At 47.0% G+C, this 27,650-nt stretch overlaps 1 protein-coding gene across 5 annotated transcripts in view; it reads left to right on the plus strand.

Moving 5' to 3' along the window:
* Positions 1-27,650, plus strand: part of DCLK2 (doublecortin like kinase 2) — a 378,330-nt gene that overhangs the window by 16,823 nt on the left and 333,857 nt on the right. The window lies entirely within an intron of this gene.

The following is a 27,650-nucleotide window of genomic DNA, read 5'->3' on the forward strand; positions in this document are numbered from 1 at the left end:
CCAACACGTGTGCACTCAGTAGCTCTCTGCTGTATATGACTATGGTGTTATCGGTGATGTTATCCATAATGTAATTTTACATGCCTTAAGTGAAGTAATATGGGAGGTCAAAAGCATTGCATGGTAGGGCACAAGCTATAGCTAACTCATTAAACCATAACTGGTGAATTTCATAGATTTTTTTTTTTTTTTTTTGTAAACATTACTTTTTATTTTCACTTCACCACCTAACTAGAACATCACTTTAACCATTTGTGTCTTTCTTCAGTGAAACATTTCCAAAGTGGCTCAGGCTGGTGCACACTAGTACTTGCGGGTGTGGTGACGGGTGTGCCTGTCTGTACACTTTATCATGCCATCCTCTCCTCCTTTCAAAAAAGCACTCCCTCTCACAGGTTTGGAAAAATAACAAGTTTTAATGTGCACAATTGTTAAACCGGACGCATTTGGACGGATGGTCTTTCTCACGGGTGGTCACGCTGCACAGTGTATCATTGGGGTGGTAGCTGACGAGCCTGCTTAGTTATACCGAACAGTACATATTGGATGGCACCTACAAAGGCAAAACAGTGGTTTGAGTAGTGGCAAGCAATAATTCATGTTAGCAATACTGTACCTGTCATTGAGTGCTCTTATCCCTTCAGATGAACAGAATAAATTGGCAGCTTACTACCTAGAGGCTTTGATGAAGGCGCCGGGCACTGGTGGCCCTCGTAGGGCCACCAGTAGCATGTGATGCACTTGTTCAAGGCAGGGAGCATCCCAGTGATGCTGTAAGTGCTCAACCTAATGTGCACAAGCCTCGAGGCTAAGGATGAACGTGATCAGAGAAGTGCCAGCACATTGCTTTCTTTTTTCTCTTGTCTCGTGAGACTCCTCTAATTGCTGCTGCTCCTGTTCTCGAGAATAGAATCTTTTTTTAGCATACTGGTTTTCCAAGGAGTGTTAATGTGAGCTCATTTAGTTATGAAATGCTCCATTTCTAATTGAAACACTGTCTCTGCCCTCTTACACACTGGGCCGTGTAACCCATGACTGCCTCCAAGAACAAAGGGAAAAAGTCAGGAACTAAATTGTAGTTTGCATTTCACAAGTCTGCCACTTGGTACTATGACATATACTATCAGCCCTTCTGGGCTTTTCAGCCAACAGCATGTTGTATTGTGGGCTTCTAGATTGCTTTTAAAAGTATCATTATGGGCTCAAAAGCTCAGCATGTAAAGGGCTGGTGGTTTAAAAACCCAGAATTGACCAGAGGTGTTATCCATGACATATGCTAGGCAGTTATGTTTTATAATTTTACAAAGTTGTCAAGTCCATTTCAAAAACTGTATGTTTCACACTTCTAATCAAAAGTAAACTCTGCTCCCATGTTTTGTGAAGATTCACGCTTTCTTTCACATAATGCATTAAGATCAGAATTAGCTGTGCAAATCATTTTGTCTTTTGGATATTGGAAAGTTTTATTCCGAGCTCAACAAAACAATAAAGGTACAACAAGTACCTCAACAGCCCAAACTCCTGTAATATAAAGAATAGGCAAAAGGACTGGTGGCAGTAGTAGAATAACAATTACATAGTTCTCTCGTATATACAGGGCAGCTCTAACACAGGTAGCTGACGAACTAAAGCGGTAGAGAGAGGGGTTGAAGGACTGCTGAATACTCTAAACAGACATAAACTTATAAGAAGTACAAAATCCTGGGGGAATAGGGCTTTGGGAGGGCGGCCGACCAGCGGGAGGCTCGCCCTCCCGGGGGGTTTTGGGCCAGGGGAGGGGGAGGGCATCCGGAGCGCGAGCAAGCTCTTCCGGGTCTGGGGTCTCCGTTGGGCTGGTTTTGGGCTGGGGGGCTATTTAGCCGGCCATTTTGTGTGGCGACCCACCATTTGGTGGATCGTGACACAACGGCCGGCTGGGTGTGTGACGGGGGTTGGTTTTTGCCCGCCCACCCTCCCTTTAGAGCTGGTGGGCCCCCCCCATCCCTCTATTGGGGGTTGGGGGGAGGGGTGTTTTTTGTTCATGGAGGTTTGGAAGTGGGGGGGGTTTCTTGGGGACAGGTGCATTAGGAAAGGTTGAGTTGCGGGGGTTTGTCGCTGGAACAGGTGCTGGTGTGGTGCGCTAGGATTTGCGGCGTTTTCCCTAGGGCATGGGGGACATCTAATGAGTTGTGTTTACGGTGGGGGCAGGATATAAGAAGCTACCTAGTTAGATAGGGTAGGAAAGTTGGGAATTGTAAGTTGTTTATGATTGTTGAAGGGCGGGAAACATTTTTAGGGGAGGGGGTGGGGGGTCAGTTAGGAAGGCTATATTTAGCGAGGATTAGTTTTGTACGGCACAGGCCAAGGGACGTTTCTATGTAAGGTGCACCTGTTTCCAATAAAGCGGCCTTTTTCACACCAACAATATAGTCTGTGGTCTGTGTTGCCCTCCCCCCCCCCCCCCCCCCCCCCCCTATGGGGCCCAAACGTCAAAACCACTTACGACATTTACTATACATCCATGTAATGACATAAGACGATCTATTCTGAAACATACACTTGGTAGTTGAGGGTTCATCTGCGGGGCTCCACATCTGGCACTGGGAAACATCTGGACTACTACTGTTCTCTGTCTGGACAGTCTCCTAGTTATGGTTTCCCTACTTTGGCTGATGTGGACATTTATGCTCTTCCTTTACCCGTCCTGTGCTAAAATTGCGCGTAAGTGAGAAGTGTTTACTGTCCGTACCAGAATATTAAAGCTGGATGATTGAACAACAGCCCCAAGTTCTCTTTTCCATCAACATGTTTTGGTGGTAGAAGATTTTCCCTATGGGATCAAGCGCCTTCCTCAGGACTCTAAGTATCCCACATGAAGGGCATCTTATTCATGAGCATTCAATATACCCTTTTTTAATTTTATTTTTATTATGTTGTAATATAGCAACAGCAGTGGAATCACCCCTTCTTCATAGAACAGGCACACCTTCCCACTTTCAAAGTTTCCCTCTTTAGGAGGACAGCTATAGGTAGAGCAGTAGCAGCACAAGCATTCCCCATTGCAGGACAGGTACAAATGCGGCAATTCTAGTGCAAGCTCTGCTTCCTCACATAAAAGGTACAGTATGCCTGAGGCAAAGTAGAGTTCCTCTCTCACATAAAACAGCAAGTGTAATCTTCCAATCCACACAGAGCAGATCCTACAGGGCGGATGAGTACAAGCTTTCATTGCTCACAAAACTTGTACAGTTCAGGCACGAGTGACCTGAGTTACAGACCAGTCTCTTGAGCAGTAGCCGAACTCACTGAGAGGAATGTGTAAGTGGAAAAATGAGTGAATATGCAAGGGCTGACACCATTCTTGCTTAGTTTAGGGGTGTGCATGATTTGCTGCATTTTACTTACACAAAATTAAGCTGGGAGCGTAACCCAGCATTTATTATTTCCTTAGCACAAAATACACGCTCACATCAACAATGGACCAGAGGATGCATTTTTGCACTAAGAAAATAGCACTAAATGCAACGGAACATGACCAACAGCAGCTGCTCATGCTCTCTAAGTTCGTTGTTCCCGTGCTCCTGCGGTAGGATTCTTGTGCCAAATTATTCATAATTAAACCAACTGGCATATTTGCTAATTTTTCAGTAGTTTTTGCATCAAAAGTAATGCAAAATTACTCCTGCATAATAACATTTTTGGCCAGGCCTATTTGTATTCCACATCTGCCTCCTGAAAGTCCTGCTGCTGTCACTTGGGGGCCTGCTGTTTCCGTTGATTCTTTGCTTTTCCATATAGCGATGTAGCTGTTACTTAGTAGATTATTTTTTTTTTGAGCCGCCACAGCCTCAGTAAGTATGTACTAGGCTGGCACACAGTGTCACCCTCGTTAAAAAGATTGTGAATGTGCTTGCAGAAAGCACAGGCAATCTCTACTTCCATGCTGTATTTGTTCAAGATGTTGAGGTCTGCTATTGGTTCCGGGTACTTGACTATGTGTTCAATACAGTCTTATAATGCCATTCTAGACCGTGTATGATGTACCCTCTTTCCCTGAGTAGGCCCATGGCTCAGAGGCGTAACTATGTGCCCTTACCTCAAGGTCAGACTGAAGTTTTATTTCTGGTATTATTGCCTGCGGTAGAATATTTTATTTTTGTAAGTTTTTTTTTTTCCCATTGAAGCTGTTGTGCTCCTGGGTTCTTTGACTGACTCTTGATTCCCTCTTCCCTCTTGCAATGTATTTGTTTGGTTCTTATGGAACTATGACATTGGAGTCTATGGTGGTGTTGAATATTATGCGCTGAAGGGCTCCGTGTTTAGCAGTCGTGTGTGCTGGTTACCTGTAAGATGTAAGTCGTTTGGCAGAATAAACCATCCATATAACTGTGTGCGTGTGGAATGTTCATTGGTGGCATGGATAGGATAGAGCGAGCGGGCTCCTGCTTGCTAGTTTGGGATGACTAACCTGGATTGGGCATTATCCTAGTCTATGGAGTGTCCTTTTTCTTGCTAATAATAAAGCACACAGACACTGCTTGTGGGGGGAGTGGAGCTAGAGAAAAACTTCAAATGAAATAAATTATTTCTGGGTGTTCCATAAAGTCCTAATTGACTGCATGAGCATTCAGGTTACCCAGCTCTTCTTAAACTATTTGTCTAATTTCTCCAGTCGAGTTCTTCCAGTTTTTCTTTAGGTTCTTCTTCAGGTTCTCTGCTGCATCACATCTGCTGTGTGCAATGTGGCTTTTTGTAGGCGCGAAAACATTCTGCTTTAATTCACTCTAAATGTGAGCCGCCTCACAAAGGAGAATTAAATGCCGCTCTCTCGTGGTTAGTGCTTCCCTGCCCTTTCCTGGCTCTTGCAGCCAAACTCCATGCCAGTATTCCAGCAGGAAGTACGGAACTGCAGCTGAAAAGGCGGCAGAATGTAGACAAAAACATTACCTCCAGCAGCGAAACTTCTGCTTCGGCCCAATACATGCAGTAGGGAAAGCAATGTGATTTAACTAAGAAAAAATAGCATTTACCATTTACAGTAGTCTTTTCCAGCATCAGTGTTTCAGCACATGCCTGGATTACGGTTTCTGACCCAGAAGCCTTCTGCTATGGTGGAGGAGCATCGCCCCACTGCTTTTAAGCAGTGTGAAGACGAGAAACATAAAATGGTAATAACTTAAAGTTATCATTTTATGCTTTGTGACGTGTCCTGCTGCTTTTCAGGCGAGTGGGTGGGCGGGGCTGCTCTGCTCATGGAGCAGGGCAGGGGAGGAGTGGTTTGCCCTCTCCAAAGTGCGCAATGACTGTTTGGTCAGCCCTCTCGGGCCCCCCAAATCAGTCATGCATATTTCCCTGTTCTCCATGCACCCCTCCAGCCCCTGGCTGAGAGCCGTGTCACGGCTCTCAGACCAATCGCAATGCTGCATTGCAGCGTTGTGATTGGCTTGGGGGAGAGAGCCTCGCTGCCTGCTTCCTGTAGTCGGAGACACGAGAGCAGGAGCAGCAACGTGGGACCGGCCTCAAGGTAAATATATATACTAGACCTAGTTTCCATAGGAAAAGCGTTTTTTCTTTTTCCAATAACTTTGGCGCCGGTTGACGAATCTTCGCGAAATTTTCAAAACTTGTGGCCCGCTCCGGTCAGCTCCTATCCTGAAAGTTTCGGGTGATTCGCTAAGCGGGGGCCGAGAAAAAAAGTGGGTCCTAAGACGTGTTTTCTCCATGTTATTTTCCATAGGAAACTTTAGACACGGCTACAGCCCGAACTGCTGAACGGAATTACACCAAATATGGCAAAAAGGTAGCCCTTGGTTCAGAAAGAGCCCTTTTTAGGTCTCGCTGGCGTTGCAGCACGAAGCGCTGCCGCCAACGAGTACTATTGTTGCCTAGTTGCCTCCCAAGGGAGACAGACAGGGGCACGCGCAGCGATCTGGGTCTGTGGACGCGCAGGCGCACACACAGACACACGCCTGCGCACACACCCGCCGCTGCCGACCCCAGCTGCCTAACGCGCGCGCACACACCTCGTTGCTGACTTGCTCCACGGAGACGGCTTGTTGGGAGAGTGACGTCGTTTCCCAGGCCTGCAGACTCTGTCAGCCCGAGTTTCTGGACCACAGTCAGCCATGGACTTCGTTACCCTTTGCAAAGAACTTCTCAAACGGTCGGTAAATTTAATAAATGTGCTTTTTACAGTTCTTTTACGTGTGTGTGCGCGTTTGTTTCCAGTTCATTGCAGTTGGTGTACTTTTTTCACAGTTTCCCCTAGTGTACTCGTTCCTAGCCTCTCTAACTTTCTCTCTCCCTTCTTTTACCCTCCAAACTACGCCTCACTCTTTAGATAAGAGGAATGCTTGTTAACGAGGTGAGGGGACGTCTGGGCCAAAGTTAATGACTTCAGTCACTGTCTTCCCCAATTACAAGGAGTCATGAGTTATTGGGTCCAAAATCGGGGAAATCATGCTTGATATGGAATTACCAAGTTCAATTTTACATGTGTGTCCCGATTCAACAGAAAGAAATTTGTTTTTTACCATTTGCATTTCTGCACCCAGTAAAGCTGGAGAACAATATCCCATCTAACATGAAATGGGCCCCTTAGTCTTCCTGAGAGCAGGAGCAAAATATCATATCAAGATCACAGCGTGTTATTCGGTACATGTTTATGATTCAAGAAACCTCATCAATGGGTTTTTTCGTCTCTAAAGGTGAAGATGTTCAGCCTAGCTGTGAATAAATGATGCTTGCTCATCCTGCCTCAGTTTGTTCTTTATCAGCTATTGAGCGGATGATAGTTTGTCTGGATTTAAAAACAATATATGAAAAAACCTGTTCCGGTGGGCACCACTCGACTCACTTGGATGTGGCAGGGCGAAAATATTTGATGCCGTTTTGTAGATCTGTATCTGAAGGAGTCTCAACTGACTTTCTTACCTGTTCTGTCACTTTTTCACCTGTCTTCCACCTCTCTTATAACCCCATATCTGTCTCTTTCGCACCAGTCTTATTTCAGGTCCATACCTCTCACCTTTCCTCATTCCTGCCTCTCCCCCAGCTGTTTTTTCTAACCTGTGTCTTCTTATCACCAGTTTATCTTTCTCTTTCTCTCTCATTATAAAGGACATAACCTGTCTGTTACTTTATCACCACACTCTCAATTGTCTCCCTTCTTTCATCTGTACTTTCTCACCTGTCTACCACCCCGCCCTTTCAGCGGTCTTTATAATCTCTCTTTATCGCACCTCTCTCACATCTGTCTCTCCTCTCTTCCTGTCTCTCTTCGGCATCTGCCTCTGTAGATCACAACTCTCATACTGTCATCCAATATCGCCACTTTTCCTCTCTCTCGGATTCTTGACTGTCTCTTTGTCACCTGTCTATGTGCAGATCACCTTTCGCTGTCACCTGCCTCATTCTTTTTCACATGTCTATCTTCAATTTACACCTGTCACCCTTCTCTTATGTATTTAATCCCTCTCTCTATCACACCCCTATCTTTCAGTCTCTCACCTGTCTCTCTTTAGTGTCCTCTTCATGCTCTTCCTTCCGTATTTGTCCCCTCATAGTTTTTCTCTTTTACCCATTTCTCCCCCTCTGCTGTACTTCTTATTTCTTGCTCCCTTTACGCACTCAGGGGGTGGAGGAGTGACCGAGACCACCTTTTACTAGGGTTGGTTCCACTTTCAGAAATAAATAATTGTTTTGCAAGTGTGTATCTTAGCTTACAACCTGCTACTGGTTAGAACTTCCATGACTTTACTTTCAAATGATGTAGGTGAGAGGAACAGAAAATAAACAAGGCTCATTAGAGCTTGGTATCACTCCTGTTTCTGACCCCATCCTTACTCCGCTGAGACCAGGGGGTCACCGTTGCACCCATAAATGATGCCCATGACAAAATCTTGAAAGTTCAAGAACACTTCTGCTTGGAATTCTATGTCAAGGGATTTGCGCTCCAGGTTTCCAAGTACTGTGGGTGGGAGTGCTGCTCACATGGCTATTTCCTTCAACAACATCACAGTTTTATCATTTAGGCCGGATGCATGTCAAATAAGGTCGTGTTTCTGGTTGAGAACTGTGGGCAAAGACAATTGGAGCTCTCTGGGGGGTGGCCACCCGCAGAACAAGCATTGGCATAGCCAATAGGTCTTGCCTTTGGGACCTTATAAGTGTTTAACCATGCAACAGTTAATGTTGTTGCACCAAAGATATTGTGCTGCATAACTAAATACTTATAAGGTCCTAAAGGCGAGACCTATTGGCTATGCCAATGCTTGTTGTTAAATGGTGTAAATCCGTTAAGTAGTTCCTGAGAAATAAAAAAAAAAGATCGGAAAATGAATTTCCCATAGGAAACTTTAGACATAGCTACAGCTCGAACTGCTGAACAGAATTACACCAAACTTGGCAAAAAGGTAGTGCTTGGTTCAGAAAGCGCCCTTTTTTCAAAATGGTGTGAATCCATTCAGTAGTTGCTGAGAAAATAAAAGTTTCAATATATAGAGGTGCGGTGGATCCGCGGACCCTCCCGACCACGAGCTTTATTCTAATTGACTGGCAACACTCCAAACCAGGAAGTGTTGGCAGCCATCTTGTGACTCGGAAAAAAATAAACGCGTAAAACAAGAAAAGGGGGCAGGGTAGAAACACCCTGACCCCCTAGGCCTGCTTAGGGGATCCCACAAGGATCCCCAGGGCCAAAAAGCATTTAAAAAAAAAAAAAAAAAATCGGCAAAAGTCACAGAGGATCCGCGGATACTGCCGCGAAAATAAAAAAAAACAACGCTTTGTTATTAATTAGCCCCCGGGTGAGCCAAGTCCCGGGGGCATGCTATTTTGTGATCCGCAGCCCCGGGGACTGCCACCACCCCCCCCCCCCCCCCGGCTTGTTTTTAAAATGGGTGGGGGGCCTCCAAGGCCCCCCCCCAAGCCCCGGCGACCACCACCCCGTGGCTTTTCTTGAATATTTGCGGGGGGCACATGGCCACCCCCGCAGCCCTGGGGACCGCAATCCCCCAGGGCTTTGCCAATGTTGGGAGAGGGGGCCACGCGGCCCCCCTCCAGGAGCCCTTGATGGCCCTGGGTACCACCACCCCCCAGGGCCGGCTCCTGCAGTGTCCCGGGGAGCCCACCCCCAAGACACTGCTGTTTGCAATGACCGGGCGGGAGGCGTGCAGCTACCGCCCTGTCATTGCGGCTCCCGCCCTGTCATTGCAAATTGCTTTGCTTCATTGAAGCGAGATCAGGGAAACCTGCTCTCGCTTCAATGAAGCAAAGCAGATTGCTTTTCCACAAGGGGAGCTGAATGTCAGCAGCTCCCCATGTGGAAAAGCAATGCTGGCTCCTGCAGGACGCGGGGAGCCAGCAGGACTGTGGGGGCATTGGGGCTCCCCCCCCCCATGGTCCCCAGCGGATAGGGACTGCCCCGATGGATGGGGTCCCTGGTCTAGAAGTGGCCCGGGAGGGGGGGCCACACGGCCCCCCTGCCCAAAATTAAATTTAAAAATAAGTAAACAAAGACAGGCCCCGGGGGACGGGGTCCCACGCGGCCCCCTTCCCGTTCATATATATTTTTTTTTTTAATTTTCTTGTTTTTTTTTAAAAAAGGGGTCAGGCCCTGGGGGATGGGGTCCCCAGGGCCCAAAAAAAGGTAAAAGAAGGGGGGCCACACAGCCCCCCCCCTTCTAAAAAAAGGAACACTGCAAACGCGCCCTGTGGCGTGTTTTAAATTGGGGAATTAATTCCTCTTCAATACTGGGGGTCCCTGGGGGCCAACTAGCACACTAGGTACCTCCAGTAAGCGCCACAGGGCTACTTTGCAGAGAGGTGGTCCAGGCCAGGCCCCTTTTCACACCTATTTGCAACGCAGCTCTCTGGTGCTTACTGGAGGTACCTGGTGGGCTACTTGGATCCCAGGGACCCTCAGGATTCAAGGGGACTTAATGCCCCAACCTACAACGCGCCAGGGGGCGTGTTTGCAGACTGGTGGAGAAAGGGGGCATGGCTTTCGTCTACCTCACCAGTCCCACTGCGTGGGCCTTACTGGGGGTAAAAGGTAGGCTAGTTGGCCCCTAAAGGACCCCCAGCAGTGAAGGGGACTTCATTCCCCATCCAAGAGCGTGCCAGGGAACGCGTTTCTAGAGTGGTAGGCAAAGTGGGCGTGGCCTGGTACAAGTACTTGCCAATGCTGCTTTGAGGGACTGACTGGAGGTAAAAGTTTGGGAAGTTGGTCCCAAGGATGTCCTTGGGGGCCAACTACCCCTCTTGTTACCTCCAGTAAGTTCCACACAGTGGGATTGCTAAGACATCTTCGGAGGCCATGGCCCACTTTCTCTACCACTCTGCAAACGTGCCTCGTGGCAGACTACGGTATGGGGGATGAAGTCCAATTTAGTCCTGAGGGAGTTTGGGAGCCAAGAATCCCTGCTGGTACCTGCTGTAAGTCCGACGCAGCGGAATTCCTGAGCGTTGGTTGACTGCCCAGCACCCTTTCTCCACCACTCTGCAAACGTGACTATTAGTTAAAGTAGCCTATTTCTGCACCTCTGACTTAGAGGTAGTTTTAATCCCACTGCCCTATTATGTACTAGGGCCTTACAGAGGAGGTCATGATAATCACAGGGGTACCCCAACGCATATTGTTCCCTAGTGTATGTAGGTGTTTTCAATGTATTCTAAGTCTCTTTTAGCATAGCACTGGCTCTAGGCCTGGTTAGTCCGAGTCAGTTACCACCAGTACCCGTCTGAAAAACGTTGTGGGCACAGGATGATTTTGCAACAAGGCCTCTTTTTAATCCTCTGTTGGTTCTTTTTGCTCCTCTGTTGGTTCTTTCTGCTCCTCTGTTGGTTCTTTCTGCACGCCTTGCTTCTTCCTGCACTTTTCTTCCTCTTTGTAGACTTCTGTTGCTTCTTTCTGCATTTCTTTTGCTTCTTTCTGTGCGTTTTTTCTTCTTTCTTCACATGTCCTACCTCTGTAGGCATAGTTAGAAACTAGCATTTAAAAAAACCTTTGAAATTCACTGAAAAAACCGTAGGTTTCAGGCACTTTATAGTTAGAAATTAGCATTTAAAAAACCTTAGAAATTCACTGAAAAAACCATAGGTTTTAGGGAAAGTTATAGTTAGTCGGACATTTGACTCGTACAAAACCAGAGAAATTCCCCCGTTATAGTTAGTTCAGCTAACTATAACTCGCGCCCCCGCAATGCACTGCTGATGATGTCACATATTACATCACTCATGACATGGTCAGTGACATCACTGATGACATCATCCATGTGATAATTTAATGCATCTTCTCACACCCTAATATGACCATTGATACACGCACTCTAAATTACGGACTGCCATTCTCAAAACCATAGACACTCCAACACCAATAACTGCATACCCACTCACTGATTGTTAGGTTTACACACACATCTACTCACTCACCCTTACAGTCACTCATACTTATGGTCACTCAGTACAGGACTATCATATGCACTCATACACCTATATAGACACTCACACACCACAACTCATCCATAGAGGTATTCGCACACCTAGTCAGTCATGCAAATAATTAATCACACTGCCATTTACTCACCTATACAGTTATACACACACCAGCTCACTTACTCATACAAATACTAGCACATTCTTACGCTCTTATACAATCACTGATACAAGTACACACTCATCCATACAGCCACTCTCTCAATCGCACACTCTCACTTATAGCCATTTATATATTCCAACACACATATATACTGCCTTTCACATATGTAGTTACTCGCATGTACTACTGAGATATACATTCACTCACTAACACACCCATACACACACTCACCCATCCATACAGTCCATCACAGATGCACTCTTGAAACCATGCACCCAGTGAATCACCCACTTGCACATCTATGCACAGTCACACACACCCCACCCACATAAACACTCTGGCACCCATACAGATACTCAGACAACCAATCCATAACCCATATAGACACTCATGTAGCTATTCACAAACCCATGCAGCCGCTTACACACCAACATACAACGGATACAGACATTCTCACAGTTTAGTCACTAACCCATGCATTCAGTAAGATACATTTAATCACTCACTTAGTCAGCCACGCACCTACTAAATCATCCATTCAGACACTTATACACCCACTCATTCTCCAATACGCCTTTCCCTATATATATTAAACATATTTAAACTTTACAGAAAGTCACTCGATGATGTCATCAGTCATGTCATTTGAGATGTCACCAGTGATGTCATCAGTGATGTCACTGACCATGTCATGAGTGATGTAATATTTGGCGTCATCAGCAGTGCATTGTGGGGGCGCGAGTTATCGTTAGCTGAACTAACTATATCGGGGGAATTTCTCTGGTATTGTAAGAGTGAAATGTCCAACTAACTATAACTTTCCCTAAAACCTATGGTCTTTTCTGTGTGTGTGTGTGTGTGTGTGTATATATATATATATATATATATATATATATATATATATATATATATATATTCACTGAAAAAACCATAGGTTTCAGGGGCGTTATAGTTAGCTGGACATTTCCCTCGTACAAAACCCTAGAAATTCCCCTGTTATAGTTAGTTCAGCTAACTATAACTCGCGCCCCCGCAATGCACTGCTGATGACGTCACATATGTCACATATTACATCACTCATGACATGGTCAGTAACATCACTGATGACCTCACTGATGACATCTCAAATGACATCACTGATGACATCATCCATTGAGTATGTGTTTCTGAACAGTTTTAATATGTTTAATATATATTGGGAAAGGCCTGTTGAAAAATAAGTGGGTGTACAAGTGTGTGAATGGATAATTTTCTAGGTGCGTAACTGACTATAAGTGAGTCATTAAATGTATCTTACTGCAGAGTAGTGACTAAACTGTGTGAATGTCTGTATGTGTCTGTGTGTTGGTGTACAAGTGGCTGCATGGTTTTGTGAATAGCTATGTGAGTGTCTATATGGGTTATATATTGGTTGTCTGAGTATCTGTATGGGTGCCTGAGTATTTGTGTGGGTAGGGTGTGTGTGACTCTGTGACTAGATGTGTGAGTGGGTGCATGGTTTTAAGAGTGCATCTGTGGTGCACTGTATGGTTGGGTGAGTGTATGTATGGGTGTGTTAGTGATTGAATGTAATCTCAGTTGTACATGTGTCAGTAACTACATATGTGAAACGCAGTGTATATGTGTGTAAGAGTATATAACTATCTATATGTGAGAGTGTGTGATTTTGGGAGTGGCTGTATGCTCCATAGTGCAAGGATATCTGTGTCATGTGCTGTTTGTTTTTTCTGCAGGAAGACACGGAATTTGTTAGAATTTTTATGAGTAAGTGAACTTGAGTGTTTTTAACTGTATAGGTGAGTAAATTTTACTGTGATTAATTATTTGCATGACTGACTAGATGTGTCAGTACCTTAATGGATGATTGGCGGTGTGTGAGTGTCTATATAGGTGTATAAATGCACAGAGTGACTAAGTATGAGTGACTGTAGAAGTGAGTGAGTGGACATGTATGTAGACCTTAAAGTCAATGAGTGGGTGAGTAGTTATTGGTATTGGAGTATCTATGGTTGTCAAAATGGCCGTCTGAAATTTTGAGTCGGTGTATCAAAGGTTATATTAGGGTGTGAGAAGATGCACTAATTTATCACATGGATGACGTCATCAGTGTTGTCATCAGTTATGTCATTTGAGATGTCATCAGTGATGTCACTGACCATGTCATGAGTGATGTAATATGTGACGTCATCAGCAGTGCATTGCGGGGGCGCGAGTTATAGTTAGCTGAACTAACTATAACAGGGGAATTTCGAGGGTTTTGTACAAGGGAAATGTCCAGCTAACTATAACATCCCTGAAACCTATGGTTTTTTCAGTGAATTTCTAAGGTTTTTTAAATGCCAATTCCTAACTAACGTGCCTGAAACCTTTGGTTTTTTTCAGTGAATTTCTAAGGTTTTTTAAATGCCAATTCCTAACTAACGTGCCTGAAACCTTTGGTTTTTTTCAGTGAATTTCAAAGGTTTTTTAAATGCTAATTCCTATCTTTAACTTATCTCTGAAGATGTCATGTTTAATGATTTTGATTGGATTTGTATATTTTTCAAATTCAGTGTGTCATTGTTTTTTTATAGACTTTGTTTATCACCATTTTTTCAATTAATTCTTTTAAAAATTAAAAAATATTACTTGAAGTTAATTGCTTTTTCAAACATATTTTTTTTTTATATTTTTCAAAATATTATTTGAACTATATGTACAAAACTTTATTTTATATATTTTTTAAAAAATGTTTTTGGATCCGCGCACTGTTCACGATTCCTATGCGTAAGCGTCCGCGCATGGTATGCGTCGGGTACGTGGTTAGTGCGCGATCGCTATGCGACCGGTACGCGACTCCCAGCCTATACGCGACATGTTCGATGTACGTAACGCGACGTTTACGCGCTTCCGCGTTGCGTCATCTGTGTCTATGACGCGGTAGGTGCGCGGATCCCGCAAAGTATTTAACATTTAAAAAAACCTATATATGTATTTCATGTGAATATTAATTGAAGACAAACTCTAAACTAGTCTTAAAACTAATATATTTTTACATCTAATCCTATAATTTTTTTTAATTCGATATCGCGGATGCACGCTGGGTGCGCACTCCGTAAGCGCACGGTGCGCGGATCCCATGTGACCTCCAAAAAAACAGATTTGATTGGTTCATTACACTTCCTCTTCTAAGTGTAGAAGGTTGTCAAACAACCAATGATTTCTTGTCTTTTTTCAAAACTGCATCTTAGCCACCATTTTAGAAACATCTTACTTTCTAAACTGCCATTTCATTTAGAGAGACCATCTGAGTGCATCCAGACCTCCTTACAAGATGCTTACAGTGTGGATAGTGGGACACAGCTACATTTTCTGGAGCCAAAGGTATGCAGAAAACAAAGGCATTCACAAAGACCTAGGTTTGCCAAATGTAGACATTAAATGGATTGGACAGAGAGGGTTAAAGTGGCACCAATTGATGCCATTGGTGAAATCCTTCATGCAAATCCAACACCCTGACCTCATAATAGTGCACTGTGGTGGCAATGACCTAGGCACTTTGACTGGGGTAGGTCTGGAAATGCTTATGAAGGACACCTTTGCAGAACTGATTTCACTTTTCCCTAAAACTGCCTTTGTGCATTCTAACATATGCCAAAGGCAGAAATGAAACTGGTCTGATCATTTTTGTCCACAGATTGAGAAAGCTAGCAAACATGTGAATAAATCAGTTTCTGCTTTTCTCCGAGACTACAGAATGGGGTCCATTTACAATAACAATCTGCGCTTTCATATGCAAGAGATGTATAGGAGAGATGGAGTACACTTTACTGATGAAGGAAACCGTCTTCCTCAACAACTTTAGACTCTATAAAGGTACTTACTTACAAGTACCAAAAACTCTGAATGAACACAACGGCTCTTTTTAGAGCCACTCAAGAACAAAACACTTAAGGTTAATCTTTATCTCCCAACAATTTCATTTTTTTTCCCTTGGATCCGCGAACCCACCGCGAGAGGATCCGTGCATCCAACGCGATAGGATGCGCGCACCGTGCGAGCATTTCGCCGTATTTTTTTTAACAAAAAAAAGGGGCCCCAGGGGGTCCTTCTGGTACCCCCTAAGCACCTCTAGAGGGTTAGAGTATTTCCACTCTGCCCCCTTTGTATGTTTTACACACTTTTTCCCCTTGCTTCTTCAGCCTCTCTTCTACCGAGGCAGAAAATGGCCGCTAACAGTTCCTGATTTCGAATGTAGAGAGACACTCGACAGCCAATTAGCATTCAGCGCGCGATCGGGAGGGTGCGCGCTCGGTTCTGGGAGGGTGCGCTCACGGTGCGGGTAGGGTGCGCGGATCCTCCGAGGCCATAGATATATATGTACTTTTAACTCTAAATTTCTCAGGAACTACTGAACGGATTCACACCATATATGCAAAAGGCACGAGTCCGAACTGAGGACTACCTCTTTGCCAAATTTGGTGTCATTCCGTTCAGTGGTTCGGGCTGTAGCTGCGACAACCGATCCTATGGGAAATTGCATGGGGAAAACGCGTTTTGGGACCCCCCTTTTTTCTCGGCCCCCGCTTGACGGATCACCACAAAACCTTCAGGGTAGGAGCGGAGCGGAGCTGGCCAAAAGTTTGGAAAATTTCGCGAGGATTCGTCAACCGGCGCCAGACTTCTTAGGAATAGAATGTTGCGGATTTCCTATGGAAAATAGGTCCTAAATATAACTACCTACTGGCGACTGCCAGTAGGTAATAAATATAAATATATATATATATATATATATATAACGCTCCAAAAGTTCCACAACCAGAACAAAGGACCAGCACTCCGGTTAGATTCAATCCCAGTTCGGATTTATTAGTGCAAACAGACGCGTTTCAGCCGTAGCTTTCGTCAGTGTCGGCTCGCGTTCAAACGGAAATTGATTTTATATATATATTTCACCCCTTCACTCCCCCCACACAGCAACGCCCACCCCCACTCGTGAGCTATGCCGACCGCCGCTGTTCTGACCTCATGTCAGTCCCCGCTCCCCACCGTCATCTGATGCATACACAACGCTGAGTGTCATACGTTTGACTATTCATGGGGGAAAAGCTGGATGTGAGTGCATGTGCCATGCACATGTGTAGAAGCGAGGCACATTCTTGAGTAGTCCTAGGGCCTTGCCAAACAAAAGTTTAGATTTTACAATAAATGAAATTTGGAGACCAGCGTCCTAAACACATATACGTTACTGAAAGCCCGATTTTGCGCCAGATGCCATATCTAATCTCATGGACGCACTCGGCTGGACCAGGCCGTATCTTGTTAGCAGTTTCTCTCCTTCAGGTGTCAATCCTTTGATTGTACCTATTGCCTGTTATTAGTGATGACCCCCACCTGCAAGTCATTACAGGCACTTTTTCCAGTCTTTGACTTTCGTATGGTAATGTATTGTGGGTAAAGTAGCCTAGTCTTCCTTTGATCCACCTAATTACACAAACACACCTGAAAACAATGATTGGTGGGTGACCTGTTCAGGACTGGTGATGGTGTCTGTGATGATCTGCCGTGACAACAAAGCTTGAACCAGATATTAAATGGGGGTGCCGGCAGGGCTTTATGGGGATGAACAAACTTGGGGGTGGGGGGGGGGGTCTCAAAGGGGCGTGGCTGATGTAATCGAGGGTGTGGCTTAAAAACACATAAGCTAAAAATCTGTGCTTAGCATTTAGTGTCGCCTGACTGGTATTTTGCGGCTTTTGTCATTGCATTCAAATATATAATATAAAGGGCCGGCCTTAAGCATGGGCGAGCTGGGCCCAGAGCGCCAATTTTTTTAGGCATGCATGGAGCTGTGTAGTTAAGTTTATGCTAACAGCAGCGCCCCTCTCATCTTGCTTCAGCCTTGTCCCTGCCTGTTCCTTTCTGTCTGATTATACTCTTTAAAGTACTTTTAGTCCTTCATCATCACACAGCAGGAGATTTTTATAACACCTCTTTAGCCCCCTTCCTTGCCCTCCCTTCCCCTCTGACCCCTGCTGGAAACATCAACAAAACCACTATCTGCATGAGGCAGGTGACCTACGGTGATTTAGGTGAGCTGGCGCGGTCCGGGGATGTTTGTGTTTTGGGGCCAGTCCCTGCTCATCCAGGTACTGACCAGTGAACACAAAAGGGACCCTCTGCTGCCTCATTTATTTCACCACCATCAGCAAGGGCACCACATTTCTCTTCGCCCACGCCCAGGGCGCTATCTTAGTAAAGGCCAGCTCTGATATTGCAAGTAACATTACACCTACAACAAGCCAGGACTATTAGCTTTGTCAATGGTTGTTAGTTGCATAAAATAAATAAGCAACAACTATGGCTTCCTTGTATATAATATTGAAAATGCTTCATCTCTAAAATGATGAGACTGTGAAAGAACTAAAACAGGTCTCTTTGAAGTTACATCAAAGGCTTTGAGCAGTGGCACTGCCTCAGGGTTAAGGTTTTTTTCCCACCCTGAGAGTGAGGGCAAAAATGTAAAGCCTGATGGGGACCCGTCTCAGCACCTGCTTTTTAGAACAGCCGGTGCTGAGCACTGGCAGGACCCGGCCCACTTAAAGCCCTGGGTGGCGGGGTTAGTGTGTTAAGGGTAGCGCAAGGGACCGTATTGGTGTGCTCTGTGGCCTTTATCTGACAACATAGTCTGTTTATCCAGAGATTTCTTTTGGCGCAGGCCTAGTTCATGTGCGCACTATTTTAGGATGCCCTTCTGCAGGCGAAAGGAAAGTGCTGATCCGTGCTTACAAGCAAAGATGAATAGTCTGTGTTCAGTTTTATTCCATTCGTGAAGTCTTGCAGAGGAGAAATGTCTATGCTCCCTGTATCCAGTAAACCAATTCTAAAGTGGGCTTCCGTCCAAAGTCCTACATGCTGAACTTAGTATTGTCACTGAACTCGGTGGGGGAAGGAGGGGTGTGCACTGAAAACCGTATTAATAGCTTTGAAGTATTTCCTTCCTATTTAAAATGACAGAGTGGCCTCGATCCACACAGAAATGCCGCGCCCATATGCAGTGTGAGAAAGACAGGCGCCGACCAGTCCCTCCCCTGACTGGCAGTGACTGTGAGAATGTGTGATTGTTCATGGTATTTACCTAGTCTGTTTTTTTTCACAAAGCACAGGTACTCCTAATCGTCGTCAGTGTTGTTCCTCAAGTCCGAGCAAAAGCTCAACTCATCAGTGACTTCAGGTTGTCAAACAGATTTGTTGGCGCACAGGTTAAGATGCACGTGCTTGTGGCCTGTGCTCTTGTTTGATAGGCACCTAAACTCCTATAGAGAAGGTTTTACTGTCCCTGGTCAATTAAAAATATGTATTATTTCCCTCTTTCATCTAGTCTCCAAAGATGTGTAATCCGTCACAGTTGCTCTTGTAATTATTATAACCACGCAAGGGCAACTCACACGTGTGAGTATTCGAGTTGTACATCACTTTTTATTAGGTCGAAGCCTACCATAAAGATCTCTTGGGGGCATTCTGAAAGCTTCCCTAGGAAAGCATTCCACACGTTGCTTACCACTTGCTTTATGGTTTGTAACTCAAATTGTCTGACTCTCTATTTGCTGGCTTTATGTGTATTAGGTTGTCCTGCTTGAGTTCATCTCTCCCAAGGAGCAAAGCTGTTTTCAAACTACCTCTCCTTGTATTCTTCCAAGAGCGCTCCTTTCTGCACTGGCCTGTAAATCTTGTTTTTGTCTCATCACGTTGGCTGTGCATTCAGAGACAGAGATCAAATGTCAGGCTCTGTCTTCTGAGGGAGCTTGGTGTTTGCTTTTCTTTCTCTGACTTCAAATAGAAAGGATTTATGCGACAATGTTGATGGATACAGGGTGTAGGAAAGGTTTTTTCTCTAGCACACAGCAACATTTAAATGAGCTGTAAGTATTTCAGAATATACCAGAATTAGGAAAGCACAAATGATGCACACTTATTACAATTCTGATGTGCGTTGCAAACAGATACTTTAATATGATCAAATCAATACACCAGGTGATGCCATTCCACACATTATCGTTTGTGCGCGGTATCGTTTTATTTGCAAAACTGTATGTCTGCAAATGTAATGGCCATTTCAATTGAAAATGTGTTGTCGGTAATGGCAGTGTGCTACTATAACATGCATTGTCCATGCTACCCTGCACCACGCCACTTTACACAAGTCCACACTACCTCACTCTGCGCTACTGCACTCTATTTCACTCTGTGCCACTGCACTCTATTCCACTCTGCACCACTCCACACCACTGTACTCTACGCCACTTTACTCTATACATCTTTACTCAACTCTACACCACTATACTCTATGCCAATGCATTGTACGCCTCAACTCTACATCACTATACTCCACACCACTGCACTCTACTCCACACCACTGCACTCTACAGCACTCCGGTCTAGGCCACTCCAATCTGCACCACTGCACTCTACGTCAGTCCACTGTCTGTCACTCTAATCTACTCTACACCACTTTACTCTATGCCGCTGCACTCTACCCCACTGCACTCTGCCCTGCACCACTCCACTCTACGCCACTTCAGTCTATTCTGAAACAATCTACTCTGCCACTCTACTGACGTCTGCACTGTGTCCCTCTACTCTGTGTCCCTCTACTCTGTGTCCCTCTGCTCTGTGTCCCTCTGCTCTGTGTCCCTCTGCTCTGTGTCCCTCTGCTCTGTGTCCCTCTGCTCTGTGTCCCTCTGCTCTGTGTCCCTCTGCTCTGTGTCCCTCTGCTCTGTGTCCCTCTGCTCTGTGTCCCTCTGCTCTGTGTCCCTCTGCTCTGTGTCCCTCTGCTCTGTGTCCCTCTGCTCTGTGTCCCTCTGCTCTGTGTCCCTCTGCTCTGTGTCCCTCTGCTCTGTGTCCCTCTGCTCTGTGTCCCTCTGCTCTGTGTCCCTCTGCTCTGTGTCCCTCTGCTCTGTGTCCCTCTGCTCTGTGTCCCTCTGCTCTGTGTCCCTCTGCTCTGTGTCCCTCTGCTCTGTGTCCCTCTGCTCTGTGTCCCTCTGCTCTGTGTGCCTCTGCTCTGTGTGCCTCTGCTCTGTGGCCCTCTGCTCTGTGGCCCTCTGCTCTGTGGCCCTCTGCTCTGTGGCCCTCTGCTCTGTGTCCCTCTGCTCTGTGTCCCTCTGCTCTGTGTCCCTCTGCTCTGTGTCCCTCTGCTCTGTGTCCCTCTGCTCTGTGTCCCTCTGCTCTGTGTCCCTCTGCTCTGTGTCCCTCTGCTCTGTGTCCCTCTGCTCTGTGTGCCTCTGCTCTGTGTGCCTCTGCTCTGTGGCCCTCTGCTCTGTGGCCCTCTGCTCTGTGGCCCTCTGCTCTGTGGCCCTCTGCTCTGTGGCCCTCTGCTCTGTGGCCCTCTGCTCTGTGGCCCTCTGCTCTGTGGCCCTCTGCTCTGTGGCCCTCTGCTCTGTGGCCCTCTGCTCTGTGGCCCTCTGCTCTGTGGCCCTCTACTCTGCTCTACGGCCCTCTACTCTGCTCTACGGCCCTCTACTCTGCTCTACGGCCCTCTACTCTGCTCTACGGCCCTCTACTCTGCTCTACGGCCCTCTACTCTGCTCTACGGCCCTCTACTCTGCTCTACGGCCCTCTACTCTGCTCTACGGCCCTCTACTCTGCTCTACGGCCCTCTACTCTGCTCTACGGCCCTCTACTCTGCTCTACGGCCCTCTACTCTGCTCTACGGCCCTCTACTCTGCTCTACGGCCCTCTACTCTGCTCTACGGCCCTCTACTCTGCTCTACGGCCCTCTACTCTGCTCTACGGCCCTCTACTCTGCTCTACGGCCCTCTACTCTGCTCTACGGCCCTCTACTCTGCTCTACGGCCCTCTACTCTACTCTACGGCCCTCTACTCTACTCTACGGCCCTCTACTCTACTCTACGGCCCTCTACTCTACTCTACGGCCCTCTACTCTAATCTAATCTATGGCCCTCTACTCTACTCTACTCTACTCTACTCTACTCTACTCTAATCTAATCTATGGCCCTCTACTCTACTCTACTCTACTCTACTCTACTCTACTCTAATCTAATCTATGGCCCTCTACTCTACTCTACTCTACTCTACTCTAATCTAATCTATGGCCCTCTACTCTACTCTACTCTACTCTACTCTAATCTAATCTATGGCCCTCTACTCTACTCTACTCTACTCTACTCTAATCTAATCTATGGCCCTCTACTCTACTCTACTCTACTCTACTCTAATCTAATCTATGGCCCTCTACTCTACTCTACTCTACTCTACTCTAATCTAATCTATGGCCCTCTACTCTACTCTACTCTACTCTAATCTAATCTATGGCCCTCTACGCTACTCTACTCTACTCTAATCTAATCTATGGCCCTCTACGCTACTCTACTCTACTCTAATCTAATCTATGGCCCTCTACTCTACTCTACTCTACTCTAATCTAATCTATGGCCCTCTACGCTACTCTACTCTACTCTACTCTAATCTATGGCCCTCTACGCTACTCTACTCTACTCTAATCTAATCTATGGCCCTCTACGCTACTCTACTCTACTCTAATCTAATCTATGGCCCTCTACGCTACTCTACTCTACTCTAATCTAATCTATGGCCCTCTACTCTATGCCACACTGTGAGAAGTTGGCCTGGTATATACTGTCCACTAATTTAAAGTGGGCACCTTGAACCAATCCAAGCAACCCATATTGATGATTAGTTTAAAGACAACCTTTATTGAAAGCTATTCTAGTGGTAGCTATGGAGAGCAGCCTTCAGGCTAAGTCTCGAAGGAATGTAAAGCAGCTTGTTTTACCAGATCAGAAACTCCTGAATGACCAAATGAAAGGAGAACCACACAAGAGATATATAAAATACATTTATTTATTACTAAACACTCTCTACTAACCTCTTTATGAGATTAGAGCACAAAGCAAACCATATTAAATCACTAGAACATCAGTAAATAGCACAATACACAGCGGGCTCCAGGGGAAGACCGAACCATATACTAAAAGTGGTATAACAACCACAACTTAACTAGACAAGGTGCCTAGAGCATGTAGAATCGCTGGGACCCCATGGAACCACCCAAAGAAGTGACCCAGGGGACCCACGGAGGATGGGTGCAGTGTGCGTACAATCCTATGGGAAAGTCGCGGTTGGAATTTTAGAGTTTAAGGACACTTCGGAGAGGACTTTAAGCAAACCCCTTGGAACATAGAAGGTTCTAAGGCCGGCACCCTTGAGAGTACTGAGATACCCATGTTACCTATCCCAGAGGAGCCGGGTGCATAGGGGTCAAGTGGTGTCGGAAACCTTCGTTGTTTTCAATGGCGTTGTTGGACCTGGCCCTTTTGGCAGGTTCACCCCTAAACTTTTTGCATTTATCCTGGCCTTTTTCCCTATGTGGTGTTGGTAGTTTTTGGCCTCTAGGCTCTTTAGCACTGTGTCCCAGTGTAAAGTGCGTGCGCTCTGTGTTACAGTTAGTGAGACTGGCCTGCCCTCCCATAGGAATGCATGGGGGATATGTGTGTCCATGGTAGTTCCTGATGTGAGAGGAGTGCAGGGGCGAGTTTGGTATGTGTGAACTTGTGAGAATAAATGCTGCGCAATGGTGTGCGCAGATTTATTGTGACTGGTGGAGAAGTGCCACTTCTAGAAGTTGGCATTGCTGTGTGATGTGAATTGCCTGTCTGGCTTGTGATTGACAGGAGCTGAGAGGGCTGGGGAATTCCAGGAGCCAGAATGAGTCTGCCCGGTGGTGAATGGAGAGATCTGCATGTAGATGGGAGGGAGGAGTTGCACCTGGGACCTAAATGGGGCTGGGCCTTCCCTTCACAATGCTGGCTCCACCTCCTGTGGTGTGTCTGATGTCCCTGGCCTGTCCTGTGAATAGAGAGGGGAGCTGAGCAAAACAAAGTGCTCCTGAACCAGTTGTATCTGGTTCTCCCCTTACCCTACAGTTGCAGAACAAAGGAAAATGCTGTATAAAAGAAGGGGCTGTGACCCCATGAAAATGTTCTTGTTGTGGACTTGAATCTACCAGGGGCATGCTGCTGCTGGGTCCCAGGGGAAGGCTTGCCTCCCTAGGCTCTGCACTGCCCCTGGAGGACTGCTTCTTGGGACCCTTCTGCCTTGCTTGGATTCCAGGACCTCTTGTGTTCCCAGCGCCCTGTGAGCGCTTTGCTTTAATTCTTGAAAGGACCTGGACTTTCCCTGAGTGAGAGGGAGAGCTTGAGGGCTGCGCAGCACCGCTCTGCAGCCCTTGCTGGAGGAATCCCCAGCCCAGGGATTCCCCCGTTGTGCTTTTACAGCAGGTGCCCACCCCACGTTTTTCCAATATCATGGGTGCCCACCCCGCTTATTTTTATTTAGTTGTGGGTGCCCTTTGCGGGTGCCCACCCCGCTGTTCGTGTGCTTTAGCGGGTGCCTACCCCCGCAGTATTGCCGCATTCTGGGTTTGTGTTAACGGCGGGAGCCCACCCCGCGTTCTATTGCGAGAATCAGCGCTGCGGCCCGGGTGAAAACAGGAAGCCAGGCAAGAGACGCCCGGACATGGGCGGAGCCTCGGGGGAAGCCGGAAGCGCCGGAGATTAATCCGGAGCCTAGCCGGCTCCATGGTAAAGTCCCGGGTCCCATGAGGGGGCCCGGGTGAAGTGAGGAGAAGTCTGTGTCCAGGAGGTGTCCGGAGCCCCATGGGCTCCACCTTGAAGTCCCGTCCCAGAGAGGGACCGGGCAAAGCCAGAGATCGCCGCATGCTGAGAGGGAGAGGGAGAAGAGACCGGAAGAGTCCGATCCCACAGCCCCGGTGAGTAGGGGCTATCTCCCGTGTTGAGGGTGCTGAGGGAGGCACAGGGACACACCTGCATTTTGAGCGGCCCCGCCTGGCAGAGGGCCTCTCCTATGTTATCAGCACATTTGCTTGGAGGGCCCAGAGGGGCCCAGGATATTCCCCATGTGGCTCCATTGTCCACCATATTCTCCAGCTGCCCTGCTTGCTAGAGGGCAGCTGCAACGAGGGGCATAATTAGTGTTAAAAGGCCCAGAGGGGCCCGTGGTTATCCCCAGGTGGCATTTTATTTTCAGTTGCCCCACGTGGCAGTGGGCAAACTGCAATGATGAGGTGATTCCAGAGCCCAGTGGAGGCTCCCAGATCGGAGCATGTTGTCGGTGCTCGTGCTCCCTGCAGTTTTGGCACATTTGTTTTAAGGGCCCGTGAGAGCCCAGGCCTGTCATTGATTCCCAGCTGCCCAGCAAGTAGTGGGCAGCTGCACCGTTTAGGCCTCGCTTTATTTTAGGGGACATGCTGAATTCAGGAGTGAGGCGCACTCCTTCACCCCCATCTTTTCCTACACAGCTGCGCAGCACTTAGTGCCAGCTGTTCCGTTTAGGCCTGCGCAAAGTGCGCACCCTGACTTGTGCTGCATTGGCAGCAGCCCTGACTTTTGGACAGAGGGCAGGAGAGCCCCCCCTTTGGGATGGCCAGTTGGCCAGGGGGATTGTTAGGTTTATAGGGCGCCAGGCCCTACTGTGATTCTGGGTGCTAGGAAATGTGGGTCCTGTAGAATGATTTACACACCTGTGTTGATATCTCTAAATGCGTTTTATGATTATGAGGTTGGTTCGCCTATTATGGTTTATGCTAGTGAGAGTTATTCCCTAATGTAGTTATACTTAGGAGGTTAGGGTCCAATACGTTTAGACTGGTGAGATGATTGCCTCATGTGTTTATGATGGTGAGGTTGGCGCAGAAGGTGATTCGCGCCTGGTGTGATGCTGTGCATAATGTAGTTTATGTTACAGGCTGATACTAAGTACATTGATTACCAGTAGTCACTGGAGGTGTTCTATGTTTATGATAAATTCTACATTTACTAAGTTCACTTTGTGATGGTACTGACAGTGGTCCAGTAGGCCCTGTCAGGTGTAAATAATCCCTTGTAAATATGACCTAGTGCCAGGTGGCACCCTGTATAATATGTGCTTACTATTCTAATGTGTCATGATAATACAAAGGCTATTTTTATATATAACCTTGTGTGGAGTTTCTTTTGTGGTGGGCCTGGGATGTTGTTGCTGTGTGCGTGCGCAAATGCTTTACACATTACCTCCGGGATAAGCCTGACTGCTCGTGCCAAGCTACCAAGGGGGTGAGCAGGGGTTATCTTTGGCGTGTAACTTCCTTGCCCTGACTAGAGTGGTGGTTTCTGCCCGGCTTTGGCGCACGCCTTAGCTAGCCAGAAATCCCATTTCTAACAGGCGTGATGCGAATAAGTGCTGCTGCTGGGAAGATAAAAAGTGTCTAGTGGAATCCAAGCCTCGAGCCAAGGTGAGAAGAACCTGAAAGCAGGTGGGATAGAGTCTGGGTTACTTCAGGGTGACCAGGGGCACGATAGACGAATGCCCACCGATGTCGAGTGCTTCAGCTGAGAAGGTGTGATGCTTGACTCTGCAGCCACGGGGAGCAGGAGACGATTACCAAAGTCCGGAGGTGAGCTGTCCCGTGAAGGATGTCGAGTGCTGGGGGGGGGGGGGGGGGGGGTCAGTGTCCGGATTGAACACCAACAAGCCTTGGCAACTGCAACCCACGCGGGCAGAGTAAATAAGCTTTGGTGAGAACCAGCAAGGTCCTGGGGACTCTCCAAGCAATGGAGAGTCAGGGCATGTCTGGAGCAGCCAGGAAAGCCCACTGAAAGTCAAAGTTACCTTCACAGGGACCCACAGGCCAACGGACCAGGGATCGCAAACGGACTTCGAGCTGAATCGCGAAATACCAGCCCACAGAACACTCGTGAAGTGTAGGCCAGAAATCTTCGGTGGAAATACTGCTCGGGGTCAGGACTACAAGTAGCCCAAAGCACAGCCTCGGGGATTGCCGAAAAGCATATGCTGCTGCAAAAGTACGCGGTGCACAGGGGTTCGGGTTACACGGTCCCCACGAGGGATACTGGTCTCAGAATTGCTGAGAGAGCAGATCGACCTCAGATACCTCGGGAACCCACCTCCTGTTTTGCAGAAATCTTCGGAGTTCTCAGGAGCTCGGGAGATGCAAACCGGTCAGATGCGTTTAGGTGCCTGCTGCTGAAGTGGAGTAACTCCTTTACTCCAAGGGAGATTCTTCAGTCGTCCAGTGAAGCATAGATCATCGAAGTATTTGGTTTCTGTAGCAGAGTTTAGTCCAGGTAAAATCCAAAGTCCTGTAGTCAGGGGTTCTTACTTTATACCCAAGGAAGGGGTGGGACAAACTCTGGGGACCCACCTATGGGAGGGTCAGGACAGAGGGGTGGCTACATGTCCTTTGTCCAGTTTCGCACCAGAGCAGGAGCCAATGGCTCCTGCAACCGGTTTGAACTGGACTATGCGCAGGGACACCAAATGTGCCCCCAGTGCAGACTTCAAACACTCTGTGTGCACCCACCCAGCCCCAATACACTAAATCCTGTCTGGGAGGTGGTCACACCTCCCTGTGACAGGAAACCTATTGTCAAGCCTTCCCCTGCTCGAGCTTGGCTCAGCAGCAGGAGGGCAGACTCATGTTTGTGACTGGCAGCATCCATTTTGTGATGCCCAGGTCGAGAAAGCTCGTACCGGGGGTACCAGTGTGTCACATAAGTCCCTCTAGAAGGGTGGAATCATACCTGCACACCAGTTACTGGTGTGAAGGTATGATTCCAAGGTGTTTGACACCAAACACGACATGTTTCCAAGTAGCCGTTTTTAAGTTGGCATTTACCACGAGGTTATAATGCACGTAAATATATATGGTTGGCTGCATCACAAACCACCCCGGAAAATAGGTTCCGAAGGCTGCAGAGGGGCTCTGCTCATGCAGGGGCACCCTCTCACATAAAACCCAGCACCCCTGCCTTCAGGATTGATAAGGCCTGATAGGTTTATATGTGCAGTGATTTAGAATAGATATAGTAGCAGACCTGTGGTGTCAGTTTGAATGGTCTCTCAGGGGTGGCATAATACATGCTGCAGCCCCTGGGAGGCCTCTGGGGTACCTATGCCCTGGGTACATAGTATACCATATACTAGGGACTGATAAGTGTACCCTAGCATCCAATCTGGAGTGTACCTAAAGTACATG

This window comes from Triturus cristatus, chromosome 2_2 (genome assembly GCF_964204655.1).
Source record: "Triturus cristatus chromosome 2_2, aTriCri1.1, whole genome shotgun sequence".
NCBI lineage: Eukaryota > Metazoa > Chordata > Amphibia > Caudata > Salamandridae > Triturus > Triturus cristatus.